This window comes from Erythrolamprus reginae, chromosome 3 (genome assembly GCF_031021105.1).
Source record: "Erythrolamprus reginae isolate rEryReg1 chromosome 3, rEryReg1.hap1, whole genome shotgun sequence".
In the NCBI taxonomy this organism is placed as follows: domain Eukaryota; kingdom Metazoa; phylum Chordata; class Lepidosauria; order Squamata; family Dipsadidae; genus Erythrolamprus; species Erythrolamprus reginae.
The window spans coordinates 15,214,045-15,229,258 of NC_091952.1; positions in this window are offsets into that span (position 1 = coordinate 15,214,045).

Here is a 15,214-nt window from a genome sequence, read left to right on the forward strand (position 1 = left end):
ATAATACACAATGAAGGTTATAGAGGATATAGTAGAGAAGAAATACGAGATATAGGAAAGACTATAGGACAGGGGACAGAAGGCACTCTAGTGCACTTATATATGCCCCTTACTGACCTCTTAGGAATCTGGAGAGGTCAACCGTGGATAGTCTAAGGGTAAAATGTTGGAGGTTAGGGGATGATACTACAGAGTCCGGTAATGAGTTCGACGCTTCGACAAGCCGATTACTAAAGTCATATTTTTTACAGTCAAGTTTGGAGCGGTTAATATTAAGCTTGAATCTGTTGTGTGCTCTTGTGTTGTTGTGGTTGAAGCTAAAGTAGTCTTTGACAGGCAGGACATTGCAGAATATGATCTTGTGGGCAATACTTAGATCATATTTAAGGCATCGTAGTTCTAAGCTTTCAAGACCCAGGATTGTAAGTCTAGTTTTGTAGGGTATTCTGTTTCGAGTGGAGGAGTGAAGGGCTCTTCTTGTGAAGTATCTTTGAACATTTTCAAGGGTGTTAATGTCTGAGATGTGATATGGGTTCCAAACAGACGAGCTGTATTCGAGGATACATTCCCTTAACAACTAAGCTAAAAAATAGTTGCAAAATGAGCCATGGTTCATTTAACAACCACCTTGTTTAACAACAAAATCTGGTTTCAGTTGTGACCGTAAGTTGAGGACAACCTGTACTTAATAGGCTTTTCATACTTTTTTTCTCTCTCTCTCTCTGTATGTGCATTATGTATTTATGTACAGACATGCAATGAAAACTTTCAGGCTATTAAGTTCAGGTAGTCTTCACTTTAAGATCACAAGGTGGTCTTAAACAAGGTGGCCTTAGATGACCCATAGCTCATTTTGCAAACATTTTTGCCTTAATTGTTAAGGGAATATGTGTGTATACACACACCACATACATACATACATATGTACTACATACATACATACATACATACATACATACATACATACAGACATACATACAGACATACAGACATACATACAGACAGACACACACACACAGACACACACACACTACTTGTTTAGAGATACACACTACATTTCCTTTATATGCACAATATTCCCAATCTACGTATATGAAGTCTCTCACTATGGATATTTATTGTAGAAAACAGAAGTTACATCAATGTTCTCTTCAATTTATTCTTTGAAAATTTAAATCCATTTTTTCCAGGGCCGTTCTTCCATATAGAGTGGAGTGGAGCAGAGAGGAATAGAATAGAATAGAATAGAATAGAATAGAATAGAATAGAATAGAATAGAATAGAATAGAATAGAATAGAATAGAATAGAATAGAATAGAATAGAATAGAATAGAATAGAATAGAATAGAATAGAATAGAATAGAATAGAATAGAATAGAATAGAATAGAATAGAATAGAATAGAATAGAATAGTTCCAGTAGGCTCGTGCTTTGCCCTCCCCAGGCTCCAAAGGCTTTCCTGGAACCAGGGGAGGGTAAAAATGCCCTCCCCCATTCCACCGGAGGCTCTCTGGAAGCAAAAACGCCCTCCCAGAGCCTCTGTGTGAGCGAAAAATGAGCTGGCTGACACACACATTCATGGTGAAGCTGAGCTAGGGCAATGGCTCGAGTGCCAGTAGATATGGCTCCATGTACCACCTGTGGCACCCGTGCCACAGGTTTGCCATCACTCCTCTATATCATTTCAGACAAATGGTTTTCCAATCTCTTCTTAGAAACCTCCATTGTTGCAGAACCATAACTTCTGGAGGCAAGCTGTTCCACTGATTAATTGTTCTAACTGTCAGGAAATTTCTCCTTAGTTCTAAGTTACTTCTCTCCTTGATTACTTTCCATTTGAGTAATGAAACATCTGCAAGATAACAAGCTAGCTCAGAGAGCATTAAGGGAATGGTATTTGTTATGGGGTTATGTTACATATTACCATTAAATGGGCATATTCCTACAAGGACATTTAAAAGGAAATAATCTATATAGAATCTGGAAACATGACAAAATAATATAGAAATCAGCATTCCAGAGGAATATAACCATTTTAAAAATCACAATGATAAAAAGGACTTTCATAGGGGAAAAAGAGAAATGGGAAAATAAAAATTGTTAGATTTGACTATTCTTTATCTTTAAGATTTCTTTGGAAAAGGAAATTTAGCACACAAAAAAATCTCAGAGTAGGCAAATACATTTTTCCTGCTGTGATACATTACCATTTACAAAAACCATACATGCATTCTTGAAATAGATGTTTCCACCCCACTCCGCCCCCATAATTAGATATTTTTTTACTATTTTCCAGAGTCTTGCATTCATAGTTCTGTTTGGAGCAGAAATAAACCACTGCTTTGAAATGGATATGGATCCAGCTCTAAAAAGCACCAGAAGTTGTCCCGAATCAACAGTGGCTTGAATTCATGTCCAGATCTCAACATTGTCATGGTGCTATCGCTAGCTACAACGAGAGACCATTTATCAGCCTAGAATTTTTTGTATGCAATACAGATATTTGTCCACTAAGTTATTGTCCAGTCCTGGGCAAAAACACAGAAGTTCTAATCTATGCAAGAACCTGGATAAGCCATGCAAATAAATTCCTGCATGCCTAAAGTTCTGTAGCTGTGAAGGGCTGCAAAATGTTTTACTACCACATTGTGGGTGTGACTTATCGTGTGGGTGTGGCTTGATGGTCATGTGACTGGGTAGGAGTGGCTTGCCAGCCATGTGACCAGGCGGGAGTGGCTTGACAATAATAATAATAATAATAATAATAATAATAATAATAATAATAATAATAATAATTTATTAGATTTGGGTTTTTTTTCCAATCTTTTTATTAATTTTTCATAAAATAGACAAACAGACATACATACATTCAACATAAAAAGGTGGGGATGTATTTTCCCCGCTTATCTCAAAAGTATAAATTTAAATACAGAAAAAAGAATACATAATTGAATATATAATTGAATGTTAGAAAAAATGATTTATTAAACTTTTCATTAAAGAAAATTCTTCTCATAATAATTCTTTGTATATAAGCTAATTCTACTATGTTTCTAAACCAAACTTAGTTTATCTAACACTATTATAACCGAAAAAAAATCTTATCCTTACCAAAACAATTTACACATTTGTATCTTAATTTTCTATTGTTTTTTCTTATTTATCCATATATAAACTTTGTTCCATGTTTCATAAAATTTCGTATCTTCTTGATCATTTAAGCGTCTTGTCATCATATCCATCTCGGCGCAGTCCAATATTTTTGTGATGACTTCTTCTTCTTTGGGGATATCCTCCCCTTTCCAATTTTGCGCATATATAATCCTAGCCGCAGTTAAAATATGTATAATTAAATATAAAATTTCTTTCTTATAACTCTGATTTGTGATTCCTAATAAATAGAATTCCGGGGTAATTTCTACATCTTGCTTTACTATTTCTTTCATTATTTTCTCTATCATCTTCCAGTACATTCTGGCTTTGCTACATGTCCACCATTGGTGATAATAAGACCCTATCTCTTCTCATAATTTATTAGATTTGTATGCCGCCCCTCTCCGAAGACTCATGTGACCAGGGGTGGCTTAAAGACCATGTGACTGGGTGGGAGTGGCTTACCGACCAAGATAAGTTTCAAATAGGTGCTTGGACTCTTTTTCAATTGATTAAGTCACTTTATCTGAATAGCCAGAAAAAGGACAAATGACAGACAGCATTATTTGTTCATTAGCACAGTAACATTTTAAGGTATTGTACTGAACCCGCAAGGTTCAGTATGATAACAGATTCGGCAAGTAGCTCAATTTTCTTTAATTGCTATAAAACTTCAGTTCTAGATAATGATTAAAATGATTAAAGCGTTTATGGGTAAAAATATTCTATTTAATTATTTCCTATTTTAAAAGTAATTAAGTACCATACTAAGGTACTAGAGAAGGAAGGACAATTAAAAAAAACTATTAAGTATTCAATAAACAGTGCATAAACTTACTACACCCCTGGAGCCCCCACCCACCCCGGCAGGAGCAGCAGCTCATCACTAGTCTGCAGGTCTGTAGGGTCTGAAGACATAGATAATCTCCAAGTACTTCAAGGACTCTCTAAAACAGTGGTTCTCAACCTTGGGGTCACATCAGACCATGGTAAAAGACAAATTCCCCATGGTGTTAGGAACTAAAGCTTCTATCCTGGCTCCTTGGAACATATTTCTACAATCCAACCAATCAGGTGTTTACAATGGCGGTGTCCCTCTGACCTTCCTGCCAATCAGCTTAAAGCTCTGTTGGGAGAATTGGCACTAGACTTATGGTTGGGGGTCACCACAACATGAGGAATTGTATTAAGGGGTCACGGCATTAGAAAGGTTGAGAACCACTGCTCTAAAAAGATGCAAATGACCAGCTGTCTGCGAGGAATATAAATTTATTTATTTATTATTTAGATTTGTATGCCACCCCTCTCCATTCCATAGTGTTCTGTTGGGCTCTCTGGTAGAATCCTCCCAAAAATTCACAGGTACAAATTTCAGACACACACACGTTTGAAAATTCAAAACAATGTTCTTTATAATAAACATTCACACTAAGCCCTCTTTTTGTATAGCAAAGAGCACTCGTCTCCAAACAAACTGGTAATTTGTACAAGTCCCTTATCAGTTCTGTGACACTTAGATTGCAGCTGTGAGGCAATTCACAGTCCTTCTTCTTTCACAAAGTGAAACACACTTTGCTCTGGTTTAGTTTCAAAGCAGGGAAAAATCAGCACACAAAAGGTCAAAGTCAGTAAAGCAGGCATGAAACACAACGATCAGATAATCCTCCACAATGGCCAAACCCACAGGCTGCTATTTATAGCAGCCTCACTAATTACCACAGCCCCACCCAACCACAGGTGGCCTCATTTTCTTTGATAATAATCTCTCAGTTGTTGCTGCCTATGCATCGCTCTCCGCATGCGTGGCTGTATCATTAACTCTTGTTCCGAATCTAAGGAGGAGCTAGATAATTGATCTCCTTCTGATGCAACCCCTAGGTTGAGAACCACTGTTTTAGAGAGCTGTCTGCCACACTCTCCTCCTCCCTGTCACTCATGTCTTCTTGGTCAGAGGAGCCTTCATCAGCAGATTCCACCGGGGGAAAAACAGGCCTACGGCATGTGGATGTCTCCCCCACATCCACAGTCCTTGGGGCAGGAGCTGGGCCAGAGCTAACCACAACACATACTATCCTGTCAGAGCTGAAGAAGCTTCTTGGATGAGAAGCAAAATGTCTTCAAAAGGAAAAAAAAAGAAAGAAGAAAGTCCAGTTACCTCCTGAAAAAGCACCTTTGGGATTGTGTGTCTAAAGGAATTGTACATTATATCCAAAACTAATCTTGGAGTTTACCTCCCCTAATGAGAAATTTACTCTAGTGCAATTCATTCTATTATTTTATTATTTTTAGCCAGTGATATCACTTCCCAAGGTGCTCTGTTAACATGGATGGAGTATACAGTTCAGTCCTAATTAGTGACAAAGCTATCCCACAATAATAAAAAAAATCCCTTCTCATTAGAACAATGCAACACTCTTCAGCATAAAGACTACTTCAACCTGTCTTCAGTCCCATGGGACTAGGTATTCAAACATGTTATCCAGTCTTAATTATACTGCACAATTACTGTCATTGTGCACGGCGATGTGCCTAATTACCCGCTGCTATTCAGAATTATCTAATCCATGCATCCTGTCATGGTTGCAAAGGCAGTAAATTCTGTGTTTCCAAGAACAGCTACAAGCTGGATGGGTTTGAACATTCGGAGGAGAAAGACTTGTCAACCGACAGATGTCCTATTTCTGGATTCAATTGTACAATGTGACTATTTCTATGTTCTTGCTGAAGTAGCAAAAGTCCTAATTAATGATGGGCGAACTGAACTCGCACAATTCGGGTCGGTACTGAATTTTGTGGTGTTCGGTATGCCGAACACGAACCCCAATTTTTTTGAAACTTCAGGCAATTGGGGTCGCGTTCGGCGTTCGGAGTTTTGACGTCACCGGCAGGTTGCTAAGGACACCAAGGTGATCACTTCCTGGATTCCATAGAATCCAGGAAGTGATCACCTTGGCGTCCTTAGCAACCTGCCAGTGACGTCAAAGCTCCACCCCTGGAATCTCTTCATGGGAGGGATTCCCCAGCTCCTTCAAAGGGAGGTCTTCACGTAAAAATAAACATTGTTATTTTTACAAAAAAGGACAGCCCTTTGCTTGCAGCGCCATTGCGGCATTCTTTTTCGTAAAAATAACAATGTTTATTTTTACGTGAAAGGACCGCCCTTTGCTTGCAGCACCGCTGTGGTGTCCTTTTTCGTAAAAATAACAACATTTATTTTTACGGGAAGACCTCCCTTTGAAGGAGCTGGGGAATCCCTCCCATGAAGAGATTCCAGGGGCGGAGCTTTGACGTTACCAGCAGGTTGCTAAGGATGCCAATGTGATCACTTCCTGGATTCCATGGAATCCAGGAAGTGATCACCTTGGCGTCCTTAGCAACCTGCTGGTATACGTGACATCAAAGCTCCACCCCCGGAATCTCTTGGTGGTATTCCCCATTCGGGTTCGGGTTCGGCCGAATTTTGCGGAAAGTTCATCCGAACTTGCCGAACCCGAACACTGTTGGGTTTGCCCATCACTAGTCCTAATCAATGCTTTCATCTGATGGCACATATTTCCTGCATGTTCTGGACTCAGGGTTAAATATTTGGCCGCTCTCCTCTGATGCTGATTTTATAGCAATGTAACTTTTAATTATCGTTTGTCATTCTTGTCACAAGAAGGACATGATGCTTTTAGGTGATTACTTGTTTAAAGACTATGAGGAAAGGGTTGACAAAATGTCTCTCTACTGTGGATAAAGGAAAAAAGTTGACACAATTCTTAGCTATTGTTCTCGGTTTAAAAATATAGAACTTTATATTATGGAGTAAATGATGTACTAAGAGAGGGATAAACAGTTTAAACACAGCAGTTGTGGTGAATGAAACTTTTTAATCCACAGTGTCTGGCACATTCTAACAATAGCTCCAAAATAAATGTTGTCTGCAACAAAGGCTCAATGTCCCCCCCCCCCAATTTAAATGTTTCCATGCCCCACCCTACAACTCCACCCCAGTGAAGGGCTGCAAAAAAATTTGCTACCACACTGTGGACATGGCTTATTTTGTGGGTGTGGCTTGCTGACCATGTGACCAGGTGGGAGTGGCTTAATTATCATGTGACCCGGGTGGCTTAAAGGTCATATGACTGGCTTAAAGGTGGCCAACTTGACATCACTGTCAAGGGTTTGGATTAGGGTTAGGGTGCCTGGCCTCTCCTCGCCTCAAAGAGATACAATTTCCTTATCTATTTACTATTGCTGAACATCCAAAATATACTATTTAATTCTATGTATATATTTATTGCATTTATTTATTTATTCAATTTTTATGCCACCCTTCTCTTTAGACTCAGGGCGGCTTACAACATGTTAGCAATAGCACTTTTTAACAGAGCCAGCATATTGCCCCCATAATCCGGGTCCTCATTTTACCCACCTCGGAAGGAGGGAAGGCTGAGTCAACCTTGAGCCGGTGAGGGGATTTGAACCGCTGACCTACAGATCTACAGTCAGCTTCAGTGGCCTGCAGTACTGCACTCTACTTGCTGCGCCACCCCACCTATATGCCATATGTGTACATACATGTTACACCCAGGCAAACAAAAATGTACATTACCTACTATATAATGTGCATGTGTATGTATACACACACATAAACACACACAGCTCTTCTAAAATTATATACATTCAACCTCATTTACTGCAATAGAAAAAAAAATACCCAGATCCCAGAAGGGGAATAAAGAAAAAAAAAATAACATTTTTTTCCTACCAGTTCTGCATACCTGACCATACCCATAGGAGTACCCTCCCTCCATCACTCCAGCAAAACCAGGATCGATTAAAGTTTGTGTTAAGCACAAACACCCAAGACACTCAGCGGCCAGCTGGGTGGATTGTCGGCTCCATTAGAAGTGCCAGCAGCAACTTCTGGGTCACAGCACAAGCGTCACAGCAGGAGTAACGAGGGGTTTTCCCCCAGCCTGAATGGCAGCCCGATCATTTGAGGCTGACATGGTTGTTGGGTTTTTAATATAGTTGATCCTTGGTGAATTCACGTCCATGTTGTTTTCTTGGCAACAATACATTGTGTGTTTCCCTGAAGTCTGAAGCTCTGGAATTTTCAGAAACAACTCTCATCCCAATACTAATGAGATTGAATCCTGTTTAACTTCTTAAGATGAGGGTGAGGGTGACCAATTAGTGATGCTTGGAGGGATGGAGAGATGGATGAAGAGATAGATCAGAAGTGTCAAAGTCAAGACCCCCAAGCTGGATCAAGCCTGTGGGATGCTTAGATTTGGCCCATGGGGCTGTTCTGGTAACAGCAAACTATCAGCCTACTGTGCCTTTGCCAGATAAAATGGAGCTTGGGTGGTGGGTGGAGTGGGAGCAAGCTCCATTTCCATGGCAGAAGGCTGCAGAAGGCCATCGCAGCTGAAAACAGATGTCAAGTTGGACACATCCACCCTGGCTGTGCTAAAAGACTAAAGGGATATTTAGCTCAGATTAGGATCTGTTTCTTTAAGAGACGGTATTAGAGGAATGTATCTGGAGATTGTACTCTGGGTAATGTGGTCCATGACATGTGACCTCATCTGTGTGTTCTTATTGGCCATTGAGCTATATCTAGGCAGCTGGGTAATTGCCCCATGGTCTCCAACAGCCATTTTTAAGTCTTAACAAAGGACCATGCAACTGCCTTCAGATAGGAGAAATGAATCTCTTTTCACCTACATGTAATGGGACAGATTATGAATATATATATATATGTATCACATGTTTTTTTGCTGAATTTTTAAAATTAAGGGAGACTAGGATTTCTGCCTTGTTCTGGCCTCATCTGCTAGCCACACCCTTACTGGGATTTGATCTGGCAGCTTCTGCCTTGTAAGGCAGAGAATTAACCTCTAGGCCACCAGATCTGATCCCTTTCAGCTCTGTATCAGGGAGGGGCTATATGTTTTTTATGTTGGATCACCCTGGTATATTGACCCTGGTGATCTGACATAAAAAACATATAGCCCCTTCAATATACCAGGGTGATCAGACATAAAAAACATATATATCTAGTAGGTTAGAAGCTTACAACTTTAGATCGGATAGGATAGGATAACTATCACAGCCAATGTGCTGCTAATCTCAATTTTAGAGCATTGCAATCTGAGATTCTTTTAATTCAGAAGTTACATCTGAAGCAGAATAATATGGTTAGCTAACTCAGCTACCCACCTGTCAATGACTACTTCAGCTTCAACTGCAACAACACAAGAGCACGCAACAGATTCAAACTTAATATTAATCCCTACAAACTTGACTGTAAAAAATATGACTTTAACAATCAAATTGTCGAAGCGGGGAACTCATTACCAGACTCAATAGTGTCAATGCCTAATCCCCAACATTTCTCCCTTAGACAATCCACGATTGACCGCTCCAGGTTCCTAAGTGGTCAGTAAGGGGCGAACATAAGTGCACTAGTGTGCCTTTCTTCCCCTGTCCAATTGTCTTTCCTTTATCTCATTTATCATATATATTTTCTTCCTTTCATATACCTTCTCCTCTATTTTTATATTTTTCTTTGTATATACTATCTCATGTCTATTCTCTACTATATGTATTGTGCACTGGACAAAATAAATAAATAAATAAATAAAAGTAAATAAATATAAATATTTTATCTCAAGTTAAAATAATTATCCTAGCTATTAATTAGCTGATCAAGTGGTGACTGGAATTTGGAACTTACTTCTCATCCACTTCCATCCACATCTCCATAAAGCCACTAAAGCTACAAATTTAGGTGACTGAATTCTAATCATCATCATAAACTCAAATTTTCTGAATGATAAAACTGCTGTTTCCCCCATCCCCGAAAATATATAAAGCTTCGTGGCTGATATAAAAGTACCATACTAGCATTTTAAAAAAATACATCAGTTCTCCTAAACTTTTTCATATTATTACTTTGGGTGAAAGGATGTAATCAATTTACTTAAAAAATAACATCAGTGATCTGTGACTGACAATATTTGTAAATGATTTCCAAAGGTGGCATTTCTGAATCCTATCTGTTATTCATAACAACTCAACCTTTGAAATGTTGCTTTTCAAAGTGACATCAAAAAGAAATGCTACAGGGACTTACCTGAACTGAACAATCTGTTAAAAAACATCTTTATGAAATTACTAATTAACCATAAACTCACCAAGTAGTGGGAACCTGTAGTAGTATAGCAACTGGTTTTCCGATGCAGGACTTCCTCACAGTGTAACCCATCTATCCAGAATTCCCAGGACCTTCTTTGGGATGAAATGGAATCTGGCCAGCAGAGTAAAGGCTCAAATTAAGGATCAGGATCCAAAATAGCTGTTTTTCCTCTTAATTGCTTACACAGGGATTATTCTTTATACTATTTATGTTGCGAAACGTCCCGAATATTCAAGGATACAAATTTCAGACACACACATGTTTGAAAATTTCAAAACAATGTTCTTTATCACAAAAGTCAAAATAAACTAAGCACTCTTTTTGTATTGCAAAGAGCACTCTTCCCAAAACAACCGGGTAGTCTGTACAATGTCCCTTAAGCAGTCATTAAGTACTTAGCCAGCAGCTGTGAAGAAACTTCACACCCTTTCTTCTTGCAATGAAGGGAGACACACACACACGCTGCTCTGCTTTGGTTTCAAAGGCGTGAAAAAGCAACAAAGTCCGGCACACAAGATTCCTGATGAAACTGCAACAGATATTCTTCCACAATGGCCAAACCCACATGCTGCTATTTATAGCAGCAGCCCTAATTACTGGAGCCCCACCCAAACACAGGTGGCCTCCCTTATTTCCTGTAATATGTTCTTACTTGGTCTCTTCTATGCATAATTCTGCGCTTGCGTGGGTCCAAAAAGTCATCATCTGAATCAACAGAAGATAAGGGAGAGTGACTGCCTTGGCTGTGTGCCAAGCCCTCCTCTGCCAAGTCACTCCCACCTTCTTCTTTGTCCGAGGAAACTAAACTGTGATCTGATTCTGTCAGCAATAACACAGGCCTGTGACATGTTGAATTTTCCCCTGCATCCACCTCCCCATTCCCTGGGGCAGGAGCTGGGCCAGAGCCAACCACAACACTTGTATTTTTTGTCACAAAAACAAAACAAAACAAAACACAAGAACAGGTGTTTTTCGTAATGCCATCACTCTGCTAAACAAATAACCCCCTCACCACTGTCAAGTTCTTCACTTACGCTGCATTACTATTACTATTAGCCTTCTCATTGTTCCTATCACCCATCTTCTCCCACTTATGACTGTATGACTGTAACTTGTCACTTATATCCTTACAATTTATATCAATATTGTTTCCTGATCACCTATTTGTACCCTATGACAAATATTAAATGTTGTACCTCATGATTCTTGATAAATGTATCTTTCCTTTTATGTACACTGAGAGCATGTGCACCAAAGATAAATTTCTTGTGTGTCCAATCACATTTGGTCAATCAAGAACTCTATCCTATCCTATTCTTTTCCTGTCCCATTCTCTATTCTATTCTATTCTATTCTATTCTATTGTCATGGATTGCCCCAGTAAGGCTAAAACCAATTTCACTGTAGACCTGACGTACAATGACAATAAAGGCTATATTATATTATGGAAGACTAGAAATACAATGGTAATTGAAAAATCCCACTGTCTCAACTAGAAATGCTTCCCCCAGTGTTGTCAGAGTTGAAACCAAAGTTAGGTGACTTGTCATCCTTGACTAAACATTTATCTTCATGCTGGGCTCTGGGGTCAATTCTGCTACTGCCTGACTGAACATACTGTATTTGTAATTGTAGCTATCATAATCCTCTTTTATTATTTCAATATTTGTCATTTTGCTTACGTTATATCCAAGAGGACATGCTTCAAGGGTCCATAGGTCCTGTGGATGATTGGTAGATACATCCATAAATAGATTTGCATCTCAGTCTCCCTTGAGTTGAATTTAGATCTCAATGACTACAGAAATACTGGCATGTTTTATGGACAAGAATATAGAAGTTCACTATTGTCATCTTCTAAGATGTTGCTTTCATTTCTCAGTCTACCCTTTAGCCCTGAGGTTCCTGGCATCTTCCATCCAAACATTAACCAAATCTGTCTCAATTTAGCCTGTCAAGATCATATTAATCCTTATTGTTGGTCAACTCTCCATCCTATCATCCCTTAGGACAATAATGCAGTGAAATATTTTTAATCAGTAATATAATTCCATTTCAAGAATGTGTCCCTTTGGTTATCTCCCTTGCTCACGCAGTATTTTGTTTGCTAGTTTGTTAGTTATATGAACTGCACTGTGAACTTCCTTCGGCATTTAATTAATTTTGGCTTGAAAGCTCCATATCAAAACTTTGGTATTTCTTAGTGAAATTCTAATTCTGCATTTAGCAACAAAGTACAAAGAGTGGACTTGTTATGGAATGTTTGATCAGCTTCACAGCAATAGCTAAAAATACATAAGTCCCAGAGAGAGAACTGTGAGTTTGTTTTGAATGAAGCAATCAGTAACTGTAAAAACAGCAGACTCCTTGGAAACTGAGGTTATAATATGATGGAGAGCAAATGGAGGAGATTTGTAAATCACACACACACATACACACAAACATCTGGACATCTAAGTGACTTCCTAACCTGCAGAGAAAAAATGAAAACACCTTCTAAACAGAAACAAAAGTTGTGTGACTATTATCTTGATGGAATTAAGAATATAAGAACATAAGAAGAGCCATGCTGAATCAGGCCAAAGCCCATCGAGTCCAGCATTCTGTGTCACACAGTGGCCCACCAATTGTCCATGGGGATCTTGAGCAGAAAGAGAAGGAAAACCCCTCCCTTTCCCTCGACCCCTAACAAACAGTATCCAAGGGAATCCTGCCTGCCTCTACCAACATAGAGGCAGCACATGGACATCCATTTCAATAACCACCAATATACTTGGCATCCATGAATCTGTCTAATCCTTAAATAAAGAATTGTTGTAAATATCCATGTTGTTTTTAGTTGTGGAGTCATGTCCGACCCATCATGGACAATGTTCCTCCATGGACAATGTTCCTCCAGGCCTTCCTCTTCTCTACAATCCCCCAGACTCCATTTAACCTCACACCGACTGTTTCAGTGACTTCCATCCAGCCACCTCATTCTCTGTCATCCCATTCTTCTCAGTCATTCCCAGCATCAGGCTCTTCTCCATCCTTCCTTCCTTCTCATTAGGTGGCCAAAGTATTTGAGTTTCATCTTCAAGATCTGGCCTTCTAAAGAGCAGTCAGGGTTGATCTCCTCTAGGACTGACCGGTTTGATCACTGTTGGTAGATCTCGGTATAGCTAGGCTATGAGACCTTTGACATACATTGAGCAGAGAATTTTAACAGAGTGTCGATGTGTGGTAAAGCCAAAGAAAAAGACACAGACTTAGTTATGCTTAATAAGTACTATTAACATATATACAAAATAGAAACAATCCATAACAAGCACTAAGTAAATACACTTCCCCCTCAAGGCAAAGCAAAAGTGAATGAGCAAAAAAGCATCATTGAGGGAAGGAGTACTGGCGCCCTCTTATGGCGAACCAGCCCAAAATATTTAAAGTGATAGTACAAGAGACTACAAATGGCAAACCCTAACAACCATGTACCTTGTACTAACAATAACCTTGCAGTCCAGGTGTCTCGCGGGAGTCTTCTCCAGCACCATAATTCAAAGGCCTCAATTTTTTGGTGCTCACTGCTTAGTCTTTCTTATGGTCCAACTTTCACAGCCATGCATTACAACTGGGAGAACCATAGCCCTGACTATACCCACTTTTGTTGGCAGGATGATGTCTCTGCTTTTTACTATTCTGTCTAGATTTGCCATGACTTTCTTCCACAGGAGCAAGCATCTTTTTATGTTTTGGCTGCAGTCTACGGTGATCTTGGAACCCAGGAAAATAAAATATGTCACATCTTTCATTTCTGCCCCATCTATTTGCTGGCTGGTGCCATGATCTTAATTTTTTAATGTTGAGCTTCAAGCCAATTTTTGCACTCTCATTTTTTACCTGCATCAAGAGGCTCTTTAATTCTTCTTAACTTTCTGTCACTAGAGTCTTATCATCTGCATATCTCAGGTTATTGATATTTCTCCCAGAAATCTTAATTCAAGTAATACATGACTTAATTCAAACCTTTAAGAAGCAAAGAACAAATGGCTTTTAATATATCCCTGATCTGCTTGCAATGTGGTTATAGGGTTGAGTTTGAACATGAACTACAAATCCATTTTTTAAACCATAGAATAATCACTATTACTATAGGATGTAAAGAAATATAGCAGATGAATTGCAGCTATATAACTTGCATCAAGATATGTGGATCGTAGGTTTCTTTAGAGCTACAGCCACAATTCAGCAAAGGTTATTCAATATGGCTCTGATGGTTGATCAGGGGATCTACTGGCAGGGTTATCCTAGTGCTGGTAATGGGAATCTTCAGACCTACAGCCATAAAGTTGATCAGTATGATCTACTGGCAGAGTGATCCAATGCTTACCATTTTATTTTTATTTATTTGTTTATTTTGTCCAATACACAATGAGGCTTTTAGTGGGTATATATCTATATACACATAGTAAAATACATAATGGAGGTTATAGAGGAGATACTCATAGTAAAATATATCTAAGAAATAATAGAAAAGAAGGTATAGTAATAGAACATATCAATGAAAGAATAGAAGAAGAGTTATAGGAATAGAAGAAAGGTATAGGAGATATAGGAGAGCAATAGGACAGGGTACGGAAGGCACTCTAGTGCACTTGTACTCGCCCCTTACTGACCTCTTAGGAATCTGGATAGGTCAACCATAGATAATCTAAGGGTAAAGTGTTAGGGGTTTGGGGATGACACTATGGAGTCCGGTAATGAGTTCCATGCTTTGACAACTCGGTTACTGAAGTCATATTTTTTTACAGTCAAGTTTGGAGCGGTTAATATTAAGTTTAAATCTGTTTTGTGCTCTTGTGTTGTTGTGGTTGAAGCTGAAGTAGTCGC